The sequence below is a fragment of the Pleurodeles waltl genome, chromosome 11, assembly GCF_031143425.1.
Source record: "Pleurodeles waltl isolate 20211129_DDA chromosome 11, aPleWal1.hap1.20221129, whole genome shotgun sequence".
NCBI classification, from domain to species: domain Eukaryota; kingdom Metazoa; phylum Chordata; class Amphibia; order Caudata; family Salamandridae; genus Pleurodeles; species Pleurodeles waltl.
In genome coordinates, this window is record NC_090450.1 from 388,254,700 (window position 1) to 388,269,556 (window position 14,857).

A 14,857-nucleotide genomic window follows, 5' to 3' on the forward strand; every position below is an offset into this window, starting at 1 on the left:
GGAAATATTGTGTGGGGCTCCTCGTCTGATCACACCCCACTCCCGGCCTACGGCCCTAAAACTCTTCACCAGCGGTTCTATAGCTATGGCAAACAGTAAGGGTGAGAGTGGGTAACCCCGTCTAATCTCCCTGTGGATCTCATAACTGCTTGAAATCGTGTGCCCAGTCTTTACTCTTGCTGTGGGGCAGGCGGAAAGTAGGTTGACCCATCTCACCCAACTAGGCCCCAGTCTCATTTGCGTCTTTACCACCTCAAGGTAGTCCCATCTCACAGTATGAAAGGCCTTTTCTAGGTCTACCAATACTATCATTGCTGCTGTGTCTTGCGGGTGCAAGTCATCATAAAGTCATGAGTAGAGCCGTCGAAGGGTATGTGATGTACTACATGCAGGTATAAACCCATTCTGATCTTTGTGGATGAGGGTCTGCATATGTGGAAGCAATCTATTCGCCAGCGCTTTACTGAGCACCTTAAAGTCAGTGTTGAGCATAGAGAGTGGACGAAAGTTCATGACCGTCGCATCTGTCCGTTTACCCTTGGGAAGGGAGATCACTCTCTTGTGCAGGGTGGCAATTCTCCCCTCTCGTAGGCTTCCATAAACATCTCCTCCAGCTGCGGCGACAGGCCTCCCACAAACCTCTGGTAAAATTCTGGCCGGAGGCCAGCAGTTCCCCGGTTCTTCCCCGTTGCCAAGGCTTTAATGGCAGCTGTCACCTCCCGGGCATCCACTGGTGCCCAAGTTTTGTACCATCCTGCTCAATGGGGATTCCCAAGTGCAGGCCCCCCAAGTAATTTTGGAGGGAACCCCAAGCTGTATAAAGCTGTGTAGTAAGATATAAACTCATCATTGATATGTGTCGAGAGTAGTGTGGATTCCTGTCTCTAGACGTCAGATGGGTGATTGGTGTGCTCCTGCTCTCTGGGTTGATCATCCAGGCAAATAATTGCCCCGCCCTCCCCTCTTCTTCGTGTACCCTGCTCGTGTATGCTTTGTTGTCATGGCACCAAAGGCGCTCTCATGCACGGTTGTGGGCCTCTCGCATTTCTGAAAGCTGTCAGAAGGTTTCCGGGTCAACTCCCAGTGCTGATTCCCACCTTCGTAAGTCTGTCTCAAGACAGATTAGGTCAGTTTCAAGGTCTTTCTTGATCCCCACCATTTGACCTAGGCAGTGGCCCCTGACTACCGCCTTAAAGGCCTCCCACTCCACTTCCCTGGAAGAGGCAGTCCCTGAGTTAAGTGTGAGGTGTTCCAACAGTTTAGTTGCTAATGCGTTCCAGAAGTCCTCGTCCTCCATGCCTTTAGGGGACAAGCGCCACGTTGCAATTGGTGGGCGTTTCTCCAACGTCTGCATTGTCAGTAACAGCGGGCTATGGTCAGACACTGTGCGACCCAGATATTCAGTATGGAGGACAGCACCGCTGAGGCCAGCAGAGCAGATCATATGATCTATCCTAGTATGTAATTGGTAGAGGGGAGAGTACAATGAGAATTCCTTACTGTGGGGATGTTGAGTTCACCATGCATCCTCCATATTCCAACTAGCCATCCACTGTGCCAGTCCCTTTGCTGCCCTGATTGCTGCAATTATTTATCAAGTTATGAAAAATCCTGTTGATGACATAGGTGCTCCGCATTTGTGGGACAGGCCACCTCCTGCATTCCATTATACCTGTATGCTTTTTGTACACAACCCTTACTGAGGGCTGGAATTTCTCAATGTGTCGTTTACCATCTTTATTTTAAATCTACTACAGTTTACTACTTGTAAACGGTCAACCTGTTTCACTTCGTAATATTTAAATGAAACCTTCTTACGGACAACGTTCCAAAACATGTTACATTTTGTAGGAAAGTACCATCTTGCCTGGCATGTTACCCCCATATTTCACTGTATATATGTTGTTTTAGTCTATGTGTCACTGGGACCATGCTAGGCAGGGCCCCAGTGCTCATAAGTATGTGCCATGTATGTGTTCCCTGTGTGATGCCTAACTGTCTCACTGAGGCTCTGCTAACCAGAACCTCAGTGGTTATGCTCTCTCTGCTTTCCAAATTTGTCACTAACAGGCTAGTGACTAAATTTACCAATTTACATTGCATACTGGTACACCCATATAATTCCCTAGTATATGGTACTGAGGTACCCGGGGTATTGGGGTTCCAGGAGATCCCTATGGGCTGCAGCATTTCTTTTGCCACCCATAGGGAGCTCTGACAATTCTTACACAGGCCTGTGAGTGCAGCCTGAGTGAAATAACGTCCATGTTATTTCACAGCCATTTACCACTGCACTTAAGTAACTTATAAGTCACCTATATGTCTAACCTTCACCTGGTGAAGGTTGGGTGCAAAGTTACTTAGTGTGAGGGCACCCTGGCACTAGCCAAGGTGCCCCCACATCGTTCAAGGCAAATTCCCCGGACTTGGTGAGTGCGGGGACACCATTGCACGCGTGCACTGTACATAGGTCACTACCTATGTACAGCGTCACAATGGTAACTCCGAACATGGCCATGTAACATGTCTAAGATCATGGAATTGTCACCCAATGCCATTCAGGCATTGGGGGGACAATTCCATGATCCCCCGGGTCTCTAGCACAGAACCCGAGTACTGCCAATCTGCCTTTCCGGGGTCTCCACTGCAGCTGCTGCTGCTGCCAACCCCTCAGACAGGTTTCTGCCCTCCTGGGGTCCAGGCAGCCCTGGCCCAGGAAGGCAGAACAAAGGACTTCCTCTGGGAGAGGGTGTAACATCCTCTCCCTTTGGAAATAGGTGTGAAGGCTGGGGAGGAGTACCCTACCCCAGCCTCTGGAAATGCTTTGATGGGCACAGATGGCACCCATCTCTGCATAAGCCAGTCTACACCGGTTCAGGGATCCCCCAGCACTGCTCTGGCGCGAAACTGGACAAAGGAAAGGGGAGTGACCACTCTCCTGACCTGCACCTCCCAGGGGAGGTGCCCAGAGCTCCTCCAGTGTGTCCTAGACCTCTCCCATCTTGGAAACAGAGGTGTTTGTGGCACTCTGGACTACTCTGAGTGGCCAGTGCCAGTAGGTGACATCAGAGGCTCCTTCTGATAGGCTGTTACCTCTCTTAGTAGCCAATCCTCCCTCCTAGGTAGCCAAACCTCCTTTTCTGGCTATTTAGGGTCTCTGCTTTGGGGATCTCACCAGATAACGAATGCAAGAGCTCACCAGAGTTCCTCTGCATCTCCCTCTTCACCTTCTGCCAAAGGATCAACCGCTGACTGCTCAGGACGCCTGCAAAACCGCAACAAAGTAGCAAGACGACTACTAGCAACCTTGTATCGCTTCATCCTGCCGGCTTTCTCGACTGTTTCCAGATGGTGCATGCTCTTAGGGTAGCCTGCCTCCTCTCTGCACCAGGAGCTCTGAAGAAATCTCCCTTCGGTCGACAGAATCTTCCCCCTGCAACCGCAGGCAACAAAAGACTGCATCACCAGTACTCTGGGTCCCCTCTCAGCACGACGAGCGTTGTCCCTGGAACTCAGCAACTCTGTCCAAGTGACTCCCACAGTCCAGTGACTCTTCAGTCCAAGTTTGGTGGAGGTAAGTCCTTGCCTCCCCACGCTAGACTGCATTGCTGGGTACCGCGTGATTTGCAGCTGCTCCGGCTCCTGTGCACTCTTCCAGGATTTCCTTTGTGCACAGCCAAGCCTGGGTCTCCGACACTCTAACCTGCAGTGCACAACCTTCCGAGTTGTCCTCCGGCGTCGTGGGACTCCCTTTTGTGACTTTGGGTGGACTCTGGTTCACTTTTCTTCTAAGTGCTTGTTCAGGTACTTCTGCGGGTGCTGCCTGCTTCTGTGAGGGTTCCCTGACTTGCTGGGCGCCCCCTCTGTCTCCTCATCCAAGTGGCGACATCCTGGTCCCTCCTGGGCCACAGCAGCATCCAAAAACCCTTACCGCGACCCTTGCAGCTAGCAAGGCTTGTTTGCGGTCTTTCTGCGTGGGAACACCTCTGCAAGCTTCTTCACGACGTGGGACATCCATCCTCCAAAGGGGAAATTCCTAGTCTTCTTCGTTCTTGCAGAACTCCAAGCTTCTTCCAACAGGAGGCAGCTTCCTTGCACCCTCACTTGGCATTTCTTGGGCTCCTGCCCACTCTCGACACTGTTGCGACTCTTGGACTTGGTCCCCTTGTCTTACAGGTACTCTGGTCCGGAAATCCACTGTTGTTGCATTGCTGGTGTTTGTTCTTCCTGCAGAATCCCCCTATCACGACTTCTGTGCTCTCTGGGGGTAGTAGGTGCACTTTACACCTACCTTTCAGGGTCTTGGGGTGGGCTTTTTTCTAACCCTCACTGTTTTCTTACAGTCCCAGTGACCCTCAACAAGCTCACATAGGTTTGAGGTCCATTCGTGGTTCGCATTCCACTTTTGGAGTATATGGTTTGTGTTGCCCCTATATCTATGTGCTCCTATTGCAATCTACTGTAACTTTACATTGCTTGCATTACTTCCTTTTGCTATTATCTGCATAATTTTGGTTTGTGTACATATATCTTGTGTATATAACTTATCCTCATACTGAGGGTACTCACTGAGATACTTTTGGCATATTGTCATAAAAATAAAGTACCTTTATTTTTAGTATATCTGTTTATTGTGTTTTCTTATGATATTGTGCATATGACACCAGTGGTATAGTAGGAGCTTTACATGTCTCCGAGTTCAGCCTTAGTGCTTTGCCATAGCTACCTTCTATCAGCCTAAGCTGCTAGAAACACCTCTTCTACACTAATAAGGGATAACTGGACCTGGCACAAGGTGTAAGTACCTCTGGTACCCACTACAAGCCAGGCCAGCCTCCTACACATTTCAGTACACCATGTGCAATAATCTTGCAGCAGGGTGACCAGCACGGAAACGTTTTTATTTTCCCACGGGCATCATTCTCCAAATAAAACGTTTAGAGTCTACTCAAAATTATATAATGTAGCACAACTGTTCAAGAATGGTGTTTCCTGACTTTCACATCTTTTTTTCTTGGAGGACAAATCTATCCTCCATTCTCTTGTCAAAGATATCTCTGGTCAATTATAGGCAACTCTCAACTGGAACTTGTTACAATCGAACTCACATTGAAAGCAGGAGTTCAATACTGATAGCTGTTTACTGTCATGAAAAAGAAACCAATTTCGAAGCGGCCCACAGTATACACTCATTCCTGTGCAAATGTGCCTTATAATGGTATGTTGGCCTCAAGGCAAAATCAGCACGTCTTTCTCAAATACAGGCCTTGCAGCACATGTGGCAGCACTGCAGGCACCAGTCAGTCAAAAACAGAGCAAGCACTGCTCATTCAAGCATTACACAAAACTACATGCAACAATAGCAGCAGCAAACGCCCGAGGAGTCCGCTCAAAGTGTTCTACCTGCTCCCACATTTTGAGAGCCTTATCTAGCAGAGGATAATGGATGGGAAGCAGTGGTGTAATGCAAACTGGTGGTACCCCTCTACAAAATGAGATGAGGACCCTCTTATACTTCCATATCTAACAGATATCCATGGGCCTTAGACTGAAGGTGGGCACCCATCTGCAACGCTGGTGTTGCAGGGGTCTATGTTACACCCTGTTGTAACAGTGGAGGTGTGTGGAGATAGGTATGATGAGGATTAAGAGAACAAAAAAAGAGTGCTGCCTGACCAGGAAATCACTTAGAAACACCCCCATGTTCTCTCATGCAGCTGGTGTCTGAAACTGGTGAGTGTCTGCAGCTCTCACACTCCTTTGTGCCTTGTGCCAGGTCAATCACACAGCGTTTGGATGTCTAGGGACACACTTGTCATGATGGGCACGTTTGGTCCAAAATATTGTTCCATTAAGGCATTAGGTTGTTTTAGATCGTAGCTGACAGAATGAGGATGTGAAAAGAATAGAAAGCACATAGACACTCAACAGGATAAAGCTACATAATAAAACGAATATGAGAGGAAGCATGAGGTAGGTTGCAATCTCTGACCCAGTAGGATTTGCTGAGAACATAGGTATGGTGGGCCACTTATCTGTGATTGATTTTAAATAAAGCATATTTTTCCCAAATGCAGCCATTTTTCCTTAAATGAAAACGAGATGTGTTTCAAAAGAAAAATAAAGTGTTTCATTTTTTTTTTAAAGTAGGCAGTGGTCCGTTGGGCCACTGCCTGCTCTTCAAAAATATTTTTTCAAACGTTCTTCTGGTAAAGTGCAAATGTTTTGCAACTGCATTTCATTCGCAAAACCATTCAGGTTCCCTATTTGAAAGAGTCGCCCTGACAACGCCCCTTCCAAATAGTGATTCTATTTTTGTTTGCTAACCCAAACTGCAATTCGGTAACAAGTTACCAGATTGCAAGTGCGTGTTTCTACATTACAAAAAGCCTTTTTGCAGTCGCATACGGCCTGAATCTACAAATCAGGCCGTCTGAGATGACAAAAATGCTTTGTACATCTTGCTCCAAGTGATTACATCAAAACAGTGACTGGCCTCTGGATATAAACATCTCAGCACTTCCCCCAACTAGCCTGATTCACTCACCGCTTAGCTCTGCTAACACTGGTGCCAAGTTGGTGGGGTAGATGGGGTTGTTGGTGCATGACAGCAAGAGGTGAGAGGGACAGACGAGAGAAAGGAAGGGGGGTTAAAGAGGTGTAAAACTGCACCTGCGGTAAGTAAAAATAATTCATTAAAAACAGTTTGATCTGAATCATTGGAGTCAAGAGAGAAGGACCCTGGTATTGCAGGGCCTAAATGCTAACAGCTTTGTGTACCCGTCTGAAGATTGGTGCCTTGGGACTGGGTCCAGCTCGTCCCATTCCAAAAGCCAGTCCTGTTAGGTACCCCTGTATTAGTGGTGATGCGCTAGTGGTATTATTTAGAAAAGAAAACATCTTGCAATACTCAGACTGCTTAACTGGTTGAATAGACTCTTTTTATCTATTTTTTAAGCTTGCATGAACTTTATGTTCAAAATAAAAATTAACCCAAACTAGAAAGACATCAACAATTTCAATTAGTTCCATGATTTGTGGTTTCTATACAGTATTCAGAGGTACAAAAGAGCAAGAATTTTTAAGAGAAGACGCAAGAACAGTATGAAAATATGTAGAATACTCAATGTTTCGACAGTTGAGTCACAGTGTCTATGCTGGTAAAGAACTTTGACCGAGGCTCCTGGAATTCTATACAGTGAAAGAATAGCATAACAGCATTAAGCATTGTGTGGGGTGCACCGAACCCGTACCTGCTTGTTGTGGTGACCCCCGTGCCAGAGTGGGCCACTGTTGAAGTGACTGCGTCGTCAAGCATGACAAGATTTGTATATGCTTTAGCAGCTACCCTGTATGCCAGATGGGGCTACCGTGGTGTAGCAGACTGCACTGGAGGACTTTGTGCTTTGCCCGCAAGTACAGCAGCAACCACATTTGCTATGGGGGCAACTGGTACTGAGTTTTGCCAGATGTTTGGGCTGTTGCCCGAGAGAGTAGAAGCTGCGAGTTGCAGGTCAAGTCTGTGCACTGAGATCTGTCCCTAACCAACCCCAAAGACTTTGGAAGACACAGAGGAGGAAGTCGCATCATTTCTGAAATCTGGTTGGAAGCTGGAAGATCAACCCTCCTTCACCCCTCCCTCATGCAATAAAAACAGACTTACCACACCTACAGAAGCTGGGACCATCTTTGATCACTTAAGAAGCCAGCCAGCTTCTGCGTGTTGATCAAACAGCCTGACTTTCCTGAACGAGACCAGAGCTTGCAAGTGCCCATGGTCAGAGCACCCGCTGAAACGCAGAACACTACTGTGCTGCAGGAATGTGTAAGACTTGAATCAGACCTGTTGGGCTCCAGGGGACTTGTTTCTGTAGGTACTGTTGCACCTTAGACTCTTTTGAGTATTTCCTAAGAGTCAAAGGGGGCTCTTGAGTCAGGCCTACTAGTGAGCATTCTCTGAATGAGGTCACACGTGAATTGGGAATAACCCCAACAACATTGCAAGGAAGAGGATGGGGCAGGGATGTGCCACACAAACACTAGAGCCCCGCCCTCCTGGGGATTGTGTTACTACTTACAAATATTGTTATCTCTTTGAATGGTACAGATAGAAATATCATACTTTTTTTTCATACAAAAACAAGTATTTGACTGGACTGTGATTTATTGACATTGCAAAGTGCTCTAGGAGTTATGTGTCATGTTCACTAACCTGTATCTACACTTCCCCTTCAAGGGAGCCTTTGACTCTGATCCACAACTACAGCTGAGAGTCAAGTCCAGGAGGGTTTTTTGGCCCAGTTGCTCAGGATCCATAGTAGGTCAGGCCCGAGACATTAGGAATAAAAGGGCTCAATCACCATGGTTGAGCCCAGTAGCCCCTGTGTGCCCTTGGCCCTCTAAAAAGGTCTCCAACAATCCACAACCTGGTTTTTGCAAAGTTCTTCAAATCTTGTAGTGAAATTAATATTTATTTAAAACATCTGAGAACCAATAGTAATTAACAGAGGAGAATGAGGACAGTTAGCAGAGTGCTTGTTCAGTATGTGCACAAATGACCAGCTAACTGACAAAAAAGTTAAGTTTTTGTTGCTTCAGACATCTCCTGCCATCACAATGGCAATAGGTCTGGCTTGCTTTTGCAGCACACAGTATTTTTATATCACAATATTTTGTCTCAAATATTATAAGTAGCATACTCTCACGCTTGGGAAATGTTGTGCCCAGCGGGATCACCTTAGAGAAAGGTTTAGCTGCCAAAGAGCAACTGCAGTTGCATCAGAGTGACCTTCTTGTCCAACACTCAGTAGCTCCTCATTAGCATGAAACTCCTAACCTTGTCCAATAGTAAACTGGGTTCCTGCCTGACTGCATCACCTTGTACACTTAGGGAAGGTTGTGATGTTAAATGGCATTCAAATATCTCTTATGACATCAGAACAAACAACCTTTTCATCAGACCCATTGATGTGTCCATTGGCCATTGACACTGATATTTTATTGACTTCCTCATGAATAGAAAGTCATCTGTGTGATGAGCTGAACCCTTCAATCCACTCTCATGTCCACAACTCCACTCCAGGAATGTACTGAAGCAGTAAGACACTCCATAAGAAACATCACACTGTATGTTCAAATATTAAGATCCCCTCTATGACAAAACGCAGAAAATGGTAGCTCCCTGAGTTTTGCTTCATTTTCCTTAAGCCCTGCTCTTGTGTAAGGGAACATGCATCAAACCTGTTTCCTGATCTAGAAAGTCTCATCTGGTCTTTTCTGGTTCTCAGGATAATTCTAAGTACTGTGTAAGATGGCCACTATTACAATTTAAACTGTCACATAAATCTCTCTATTCATCTAAGTCCCAGTCAAAGTGTTAAAGCTTCTCAACACTCCGGAAAGAGCATTTTCACAGGACTCTTCCATGGAAAAATTGATAAAAGCTGGTTTGGAAGGTATGTTTACATATAGTGACTAGCTCAAAGAAGAAACAGAACAGCTCTATATTAGAGCACTGGAGCATGTAGCATGGGCTCAGAGGGAGAAGTACAAAGTGCTGGCCTTCTGGTGGTGAGCAGCTACAATCACAGGCACCCATCATTCTTCTACCAAAGATATCAGTCATTCATTTTAGATTTCCCATCTCACAGAGATTGTACTGAAAACTCAGTCAGGCCACCAAATACAAGTCAGTTCTTCATTTTAAGATGAGGGAGATTTCTCCTGTAAGAACAAAAGAGGAATCAATTGCTGTTTTGAACAGTACTAGAGTTGACACCCTCTGTATTAGAGACCACAAAGTGACAAAAGATTACCAGGCTAACTTGCAGGCAAAAAGAAAAACATGCCTATTGGCTTTAACATATGGTTTTCTCAACAAATAAGTCAGGCTTACCACCTTTGCTGTAACTTTTTTTTAAATAATAAAATGATCAGGCTTAAGGCCTTAAACATGGCTTGCAACTAAAACTAACTCAGTCCTGCTGTGTTGAACATAAACTATCTAACAAGCCAAAAACTGCAATACAAGTACTCTTTTTCAGAGGAAGCACACAACTTCTGGCATATCAAAATCTGTACTCGGGGCAACCAAAGTATTGGCGGAGACCTGTCATAGAGTATGAGTAAAACATTGTAACAAAACAACAGCCCAGCTCCAAAAGCACAAAAGATTGATGTAGGTTATGTGCACAAAGGGAATATGAGGTACTATCATTAGAAAATAAAACTAACTTAAATGAAACTGGCTAATATAGGGAAATGGAACAAAAGTTAAAACTCCCCAGATTGTGCTGACTACCAAATTTGTGGTAACCCATGGACATCATTTGAAGACAAAACAAAATCCCTCACCAAAATAAAATGACAGTATTGAGATCCTTTTCCATCAGATCTTTGTATATGGTTATGCAATAGCTATTTCACTGTTTTATTCGTACCAGATGTGTGAAGTTTCTTTACAAAGGAGGCGCTGGACAAGAAGCAGTGCATTTCGCAGAAAGGCAGCAAGGAATTAAAAATTAGGTAGGTCATCCATACCATGTGACAGAGGGCCATGTGGCATGCAGGGTCTACTGGGCCCAACCTTCGTCATTGAGGCCTTTTTCTCTTGATATCCTACGGAAATTGAGCTACTGGGCCAAACATACCTTCTGCACTTGACTCTCATGATAGAGTGATCTGAACAGTGCAAGGCTCCCTCGGGGGGAAGGTGGATACAGATTAGTGAACACGAGCTCACAACTCAATGTGTGTATGGCAATAAATAATTGCCCAACCAAAGGCTCACTTTTATTTTTTTTAAAAAAGAAGTATTATATTTCTACCACATACCAGACAAAGGAAAAATATGACATTTACAAACAATTGCACAGTGCCCTCGTGTGATCCCGGCTTTAGAGTTTCTATGGCAATTCCCTGTATGTCCCACTCTTTCCTTGTGTTAGCAATAGTGGTTATTCCCCATTCGCTGTTGGTAACATCCAGGGTATACCCCATTAGTAATCAAAAACAAATGGCAACTCATTAGTTGAAATCAATGCACATTCGAATTATGTAAGAAGAAACTTATGGGTGCTCATACACTGAAACACATCGTTGCCCTGATGTGTAAAACCGAGTTTCTAAGTAAACCCGTTCTAATACTACAAAAACAAACCAGTGGTGCACACCAAGCAAAGCAATATCTCTTCTTAAGAGATAGTCAAATATCTTGAAGAAACCAATTAACATATCATAATAAATTCCCCTAGAATGCTTGTTTGGTCCTCTCTCTTCCTTAAATGAACTAAACATTCATAAATCTGACCAGAACATACTGTAAACAAATATACAACTAACCAAAAGATGAATATGTCCATGCGAATATAAGTTTTAATACAAAAAGGAAAAATCTTCTTAAATACATAAACATATACATATATATACAAAACATGAAGAAAATAAATGAATAGCCATCAGCCGACACGTGTTTCGTCCTGACTGGACTTCTTCAAGGCTGAGAAAATCACAACAGACAACAATCAATACACGACAAACATATATATACAATTTTACACAAAAGTTAAAACCTATTTACATTTTATCCTATTGTTTTCCAAAATCACCAAACAAAGGTATTCTTTTGGTCAGTTAGGTGTCCAACATATTCTATACAAATCATATTTATAATATTGATTTGAATCTAAACCAGAAACTACACAGGAAGAGAAGAGAACCACCACCACATAGTTTTAGTGGCAAAGTGTTATTTAATGTCCAAAGATATAGCATAGAATACTCCCCACGTCTCAAAAAATTGGTATATCAAAGCCATATCCAAAGTTCAACATGCCACATGCACACCCAAGTGTGAAAAGACTTCTTTTGTTGGCATTCTAACAGTTCATATCTAGAATTCATATTTAGTTAATATTAGACCGCTCAATGCCTCAAGTGACCCCTCCTTATACCATGGTGTAGAATAATTATGTACCTTTGCTCACTTCTATGTCCGTTATATTCATATCACATCTACCATACTCTATAACAAGAGGGGGGAAAGAAAAAAAGACTATTTCATTAACCTCCTTTTGCTTTGTCCAAAATACTCCTAAAAAATGTGGAAGTTACTCATTATAATGCCATTACTGACCTGTTTCTAAACCACAATCAATCACATCTTTTCCTTCTTCATAATCAATTTAAATACTGGACATTGCTAGTTTCGTCTATTGGTGAGTCAACTGGAATAAAGACAAATAAAATATCTCTAGTAACCTTTCTACAAAACCAAATAGCCTTTAGTTTCTATCTACGTCCATTCACCTAACAGAATTTATATCAGTGTCTCCATAGTTTCCAACAATAAAACAAACACATTAATATGGCTCAATTTTTCCATTACTTACACTAAATACCATTACCAACTAACGTGCTATTAACTTACCTATTCACCCCTCTTTCTATTCTTTTTGTTTACTCTCCAAGCCCGTCTGCTGATAAATCTCGGCAAAGAAACGTCGAGGGAAGTATGTGCCTCCTGTGAGTCTTCTGTGGGCCCGAAAATCAATATGAGCCCTTCGCCGGCATTAGTGCATGCCGCGTTTTTTCTTCAAAACGCGATCATATATAGCAATGACGGAGGGAATCGTGTGCCCTCCGTTAGTCCTCTGGCTATTATGTCCTGCCTGTAACCCCCGTGCCGGCATTTAAAATGCCGCGTTCAATTTCAAAGCAGGCTAATGAACATCAAAGCCGGACTTCCGCCTGTCCGACAGGACTATGGCGGCCATCTTAAAAAGGGTTCATTACTGAAAATAGAATTACTAAACAGCAAGGAAGGACTTGCCGTCTATTTATGTGTATATATGGCGGCCATTTTGATGTGGCAATTCCAGTCTATGGACATATTAAGTCCAAGGCATACAAGTACGGCGGCCATTATTATATGGCAATTATAGTACATTGTGTTATTCAACAAGTACCCCAGCCACAATGACAGGAGAGATTTCGATACAAAGATCATATGTATCTCCAAACAATCGCCGTTTTTACTAAGCCGGAAATCCACTTAAAGTATATGGAAGAATGCCAATTAGATCTATTTGCCAACAAAAGAGATCAATTTTCCCTTAGCTTTCGGACATCAAGTTCCATAATTACAACAAAATAAATGCCCCAAATGTATATAGAAGTGTCAAAATTAATGCACATGCAGAGTGAGGAAGTAAAGAGTCCCCCCAGTATATAGGGAAACTAGGGTGAAAGAAGGAAAAATCCCCCCAAAAATATGGTAGTACAATGTATATCACCAGAGTAAGTTGCTCATACATATGTATGTTATTCTTCATCAGTAGTATACCCAGTGAATACATTCAGAGGAAATGATACAATTCATCATCCAAGTTCATGCCCATTTCGATCGTTCTCAATTTAATGATCCATTTTGCCTCATTTTTTCGCAAATCCAATGTTCTATTGCCACCCCTAACATTTGTTGGGATGTGATTTATACCCATGTATTTTACTAATGGGACCTCAGTTCCTGGATGTTTATCATTGACATGCCGTACTAGTGGTGATGCTGTATCATGATTTCTTAAGGCTCTGAAATTGAGCTACTGGGCCAAACATACCTTCTGCACTTGACTCTCATGATAGAGTGATCTGAACAGTGCAAGGCTCCCTCGGGGGGAAGGTGGATACAGATTAGTGAACACGAGCTCACAACTCAATGTGTGTATGGCAATAAATAATTGCCCAACCAAAGGCTCACTTTTATTTTTTTTTAAAAAGAAGTATTATATTTCTACCACATACCAGACAAAGGAAAAATATGACATTTACAAACAATTGCACAGTGCCCTCGTGTGATCCCGGCTTTAGAGTTTCTATGGCAATTCCCTGTATGTCCCACTCTTTCCTTGTGTTAGCAATAGTGGTTATTCCCCATTCGCTGTTGGTAACATCCAGGGTATACCCCATTAGTAGACCTAGTCCCAAGAGCCCACTTCGACTCTAATTTAAAGTCAATAGTGTCACAACACTACAGCGCTAACTTATCAACAAGTTCCCCCAGGACTGACAGACCTGAAGCCAGTCTTACTGTACGGTCAACTGTGAAGCATCTGTTGTTCCTGAGTGCACCCCATCTGTGGCCGCAAGCAATCATTCCAGCTGAGATCAGGTGAATCTGCTGCACAGGTGGCTACACTTAGCAGGTCCAGAGTCTCTCACTTGCAGTCATGCTCCAGAAGTGACCGGAAGCCTGTCTGTGGATCCTCATGTGGGGTAAGCGTCCGGTTCCTCTCCCAGTGGGGGGTGGCTGAGACGATCCAGCATTGGTCCCTCGTCTGGGTGATGGTGCTCATACGTCATCTTCCCTTTTCTGGCGTGAGGTGTCAGATCAGGTCACAATTCTTGATGGTTCCGGTGACCCCATCTGGCATATGGATCACAGTATCTCACAGCACATGGGCTCCTGCCTGATTGGTTTGCCTGAAATCCTTCACGGTTTCTCCTCCTCGCATACAGGGTCGCCACCCACTACAGCACAAGGTTACAGTGTTTACTGCACTGTAATCTTTTTCACTGAGTCCCTTCCTGGCATATGGTGTCTCTGACTGGGCACGACACACTGGCTCCTAGCCATTCGCCATAAGACAGTACAAGGCTTAATTCACTGTAACCTTCTCCTGGCATAGGCTGGGTCACTGATTCTGTCCTTCACACAGGCAATGACCCAATTGGTGCAGCAGACATTTCCTCACACCTGGCACAGGGAGTCCACTTGACAGGGCTCCCCACTGGACCTAGATCCCTCTAGCACTATCCTCTTCCTCATAGGGAACCCTGGTCTTGGCAAGCAGTCAGGTGC

The 14,857-nt window shown here is 44.3% G+C and overlaps 1 protein-coding gene across 5 annotated transcripts in view; it reads left to right on the forward strand.

The window, feature by feature from the left end:
* The window catches only part of ARHGEF4 (Rho guanine nucleotide exchange factor 4), a 1,288,638-nt gene that overhangs the window by 256,170 nt on the left and 1,017,611 nt on the right, over positions 1 to 14,857 (forward strand). The window lies entirely within an intron of this gene.